General features: G+C 42.5%; 1 protein-coding gene across 1 annotated transcript in view; it reads left to right on the plus strand.

The window, feature by feature from the left end:
• Positions 1-1,334: 1,334 nt before the first annotated feature.
• The window catches only part of LOC127925366 (thyrotropin-releasing hormone-degrading ectoenzyme-like), a 78,168-nt gene continuing 74,977 nt past the window's right edge, over positions 1,335-4,525 (plus strand). Inside the window, exon 1 of the mRNA XM_052510257.1 lies at positions 1,335-1,423. The gene's annotated coding sequence lies outside the window, so the exon portion shown is untranslated. The remainder of the gene's footprint in view (positions 1,424-4,525) is intronic.

The following is a 4,525-nucleotide window of genomic DNA, read 5'->3' on the forward strand; positions in this document are numbered from 1 at the left end:
TACCATGGTTTGAAGCCCCTACCATGTAACCTACCATGGGTCTGAACCCCTAATGTATCCTACCATGGGTCTGAACCCCTAATGTATCCTACCATGGGTTTGAAGCCCTAATGTATCCTACCATGGGTCTGAAGCCCTAATGTATCCTACCATGGGTCTGAACCCCTAATGTATCCTACCATGGGTCTGAACCCATAATGTAACCTACCATGGGTCTGAAGCCTAATGTATCCTACCATGGGTCTGAACCCCTAATGTATCCTACCCTGGGTCTGAAGCCCTAATGTATCCTACCATGGGTTTGAAGCCTAATGTAACCTACCATGGGTCTGAAGCCTAATGTATCCCTACCCTGGGTTTGAACCCCTAATGTATCCTACCATGGGTTTGAAGCCCTAATGTATCCCTACCATGGGTCTGAACCCCTAATGTATCCTACCATGGGTCTGAACCCCTAATGTATCCTACCCTGGGTTTGAAGCCCTAATATGGAATAGGATGTCATTTGGAAGGCCTGCCAGTCCTTAGTTAACAGTCATCTTCTATATGTCTCATCAGGAGGCCCAGCGGCCGACAAAGAGAAGAAGAGAGAATTCAACGAGGTGTCACAGCTCCTTAAGATTAAGAAAATCCAATCCCTGGACGGAGAGAGAGAGGAAAGAGAGGGGGAGAGAGACAGAGAGAGAGAGAGAGAGAGAGAGAGAGAGAGAGAGAGAGAGAGAGAGAGAGAGAGAGAGAGGAGATGGAGAGAGAGAGAGAGAGAGAGAGAGAGAGAGAGAGGGAGAGAGAGAGAGAGAGGGAGAGAGAGAGGAGGAGAGAGAGAGGAGGGAGAGAGAGAGAGAGGGGGAGGGATGGAGAGGAGAGAGATGGAGAGAGAGCGAGCATTATTACTGTACCAATTATTATTAGCAGTACCAAGCATTATTATTCTGCTTGGTACTGCATCAGTTTATCTGATGTACCGCACTTTACAAATGTACAATAAACATTACACTTACAAAAGTTATAAAGATTTAAGACATATTAAATGTCATATTCTGAATATATACCGTGTTGTAATGATGTGCAAATAGTTAAAGGACAAAAGTAAATAAATAAACATTAATACTGGTTGTATTTACAATGGAATTTGTTCTTCACTGGTTGACCTCTTCTTGTGGCAACCGGTCACATATCTTGCTGCTGTGATGGAACACTGTGAAATTTTACTATTCTCTCTTTCTCTCTCTTCTCTCTCTCTCTCTCTGTCTCTCCCTATCTCTCTCCCCCTCTCTCCCCATCCTATCCTCCCACCTATCCCCTCCCACCTATCCCCTCCCACCTATCCCCTCTAGTCTCCAGTGGCAGATTCCTCTGACTTTAGCAGTGGGGAATTCGACTTACAAATCATCAGAAGTCATCCTCTGGATCTCCAATAAAACAGGTACCTTCTAACTGCCTCTCTTCACATCTACTCTCATCCACACCACAACCATGGTAACCACTAGAGGTATCACCACAGCCATGGTAACCACTAGGGATATCACCACAGCCATGGTAACCACTAGAGGTATCACCACAGCCATGGTAACCACTAGGGATATCACCACAGCCATGGTAACCACTAGAGGTATCACCACAACCATGGTAACCACTAGAGGTGTCACCACAACCATGGTAACCACTAGAGTTATCACCACAACCATGGTAACCACTAGAGGTACCACCACAACCATGGTAACCACTAGAGGTACCACTACAACCATGGTAACCACTAGAGGTACCACCACAACCATGGTAACCACTAGAGGTACCACCACAACCATGGTAACCACTAGAGGTACCACCACAACCATGGTAACCACTAGAGGTATCACAACAACCATGGTAACCACTAGAGGTACCACCACAACCATGGTAACCACTAGAGATATCACCACAACCATGGTAACCACTAGAGGTGTCACCACAACCATGGTAACCACTAGAGATATCACCACAGCCATGGTAACCACTAGAGGTATCACCACAGCCATGGTAACCACTAGAGATATCACCACAGCCTTGGTAACCACTAGAGGTATCACCACAACCATGGTAACCACTAGAGGTGTCACCACAACCACGGTAACCACTAGAGTTATCACCACAACCATGGTAACCACTAGAGGTGTCACCACAACCATGGTAACCACTAGAGGTGTCACCACAACCATGGTAACCACTAGAGGTATCACCACAACCATAGTAACCACTAGAGGTACCACCACAACCATAGTAACTACTAGAGGTATCACCACAACCATAGTAACCACTAGAGGTATCACCACAACCATAGTAATCACTAGAGGTATCACCACAACCATAGTAACCACTAGAGGTATCACCACAACCATAGTAACCACTAGAGGTATCACCACAACCATAGTAACCACTAGGTATCACCACAACCATAGTAACCACTAGAGGTACCACCACAACCATAGTAACCACTAGAGGTATAACCACAACCATAGTAACCACTGTATAACCACAACCATAGTAACCACTAGCTATTTTAACCATCCAATATAGAGGTATCACCACAACCATAGTAACCACTAGGGTATAACCACAACCATAGTAACCACTAGAGGTATCACCACAAGCTATTTTACAGTAGTGTTCCTGCTGCATATCCAATATACACAGCTATTTTACAGTAGTTTTCCTGCTGCCTATCCAATATACACCAGCTATTTTACAGTAGTGTTTCTGCTGCATATCCAATATACACCAGCTATTTTACAGTAGTGTTCCTGCTGCATATCCAATATACACCAGCTATTTTACAGTAGTGTTCCTGCTGCATATCCAATATACACCAGCTATTTTACAGTAGTCTTCCTGCTGCATATCCAATATACACCAGCTATTTTACAGTAGTGTTTCTGCTGCATATCCAACATACACCAGCTATTTTACAGTAGTGTTCCTGCTGCATATCAATATACACCAGCTATTTTACAGTAGTGTTCCTGCTGCATATCCAATATACACCAGCTATTTTACAGTAGTGTTCCTGCTGCATATCCAATATACACCAGCTATTTTACAGTAGTTTTCCTGCTGCATATCCAATATACACCAGCTATTTTACAGTAGTCTTCCTGCTGCATATCCAATATACACCAGCTATTTTACAGTAGTGTTCCTGATGCATATCCAATATACACCAGCTATTTTACAGTAGTCTTCCTGCTGCATATCCAATATACACCAGCTATTTTACAGTAGTGTTCCTGCTGCATATCCAATATACACCAGCTATTTTACAGTAGTGTTCCTGCTGCATATCCAATATACACCAGCTATTTTACAGTAGTTCTTGCTGCATATCCAATATACACCAGCTATTTTTACAGTAGTGTTTCTGCTGCATATCCAACATACACCAGCTATTTTACAGTAGTGTTCCTGCTGCATATCCAACATACACCAGCTATTTTACAGTAGTGTTCCTGCTGCATATCAATATACACCAGCTATTTTACAGTAGTGTTCCTGCTGCATATCCAATATACACCAGCTATTTTACAGTAGTGTTCCTGCCTCATATCAATATACACCAGCTATTTTACAGTAGTCTTCCTGCTGCATAGTGTTCAATATACACCAGCTATTTTACAGTAGTGTTCTGATGCATATCCAATATACACCAGCTATTTTACAGTAGTCTTCCTGCTGCATATCCAATATACACCAGCTATTTTACAGTAGTGTTCCTGCTGCATATCCAATATACACCAGCTATTTTACAGTAGTGTTCCTGCTGCATATCCAATATACACCAGCTATTTTACAGTAGTGTTCCTGCTGCATATCCAACATACACCAGCTATTTTACAGTAGTGTTCCTGCTGCATATCCAACATACACCAGCTATTTTACAGTAGTGTTCCTGCTGCATATCCAATATACACCAGCTATTTTACAGTAGTGTTCCTGCTGCATATCAATATACACCAGATATTTTACAGTAGTGTTCCTGCTGCTATCCAATATACACCAGCTATTTTACAGTAGTTTTCCTGCTGCATATCCAATATACACCAGATATTTTACAGTAGTCTTCCTGCTGCATATCCAATATACACCAGCTATTTTACAGTAGTGTTCCTGCTGCATATCCAATATACACCAGCTATTTTACAGTAGTGTTCCTGCTGCATATCCAATATACACCAGCTATTTTACAGTAGTGTTCCTGCTGCATATCCAATATACACCAGCTATTTTACAGTAGTGTTTTCCTGCTGCATATCCAATATACACCAGCTATTTTACAGTAGTGTTCCTGCTGCATATCCAATATACACCAGCTATTTTACAGTAGTGTTCCTGCTGCATATCCAACATACACCAGCTATTTTACAGTAGTGTTCCTGCTGCATATCCAATATACACCAGCTGTTTTACAGTAGTGTTCCTGCTGCATATCCAATATACACCAGCTATTTTACAGTAGTGTTCCTGCTGCATATCCAATATACACCAGCTATTTTAC

The sequence above is a fragment of the Oncorhynchus keta genome, unplaced genomic scaffold (assembly GCF_023373465.1).
Source record: "Oncorhynchus keta strain PuntledgeMale-10-30-2019 unplaced genomic scaffold, Oket_V2 Un_contig_5502_pilon_pilon, whole genome shotgun sequence".
Lineage (NCBI taxonomy): Eukaryota > Metazoa > Chordata > Actinopteri > Salmoniformes > Salmonidae > Oncorhynchus > Oncorhynchus keta.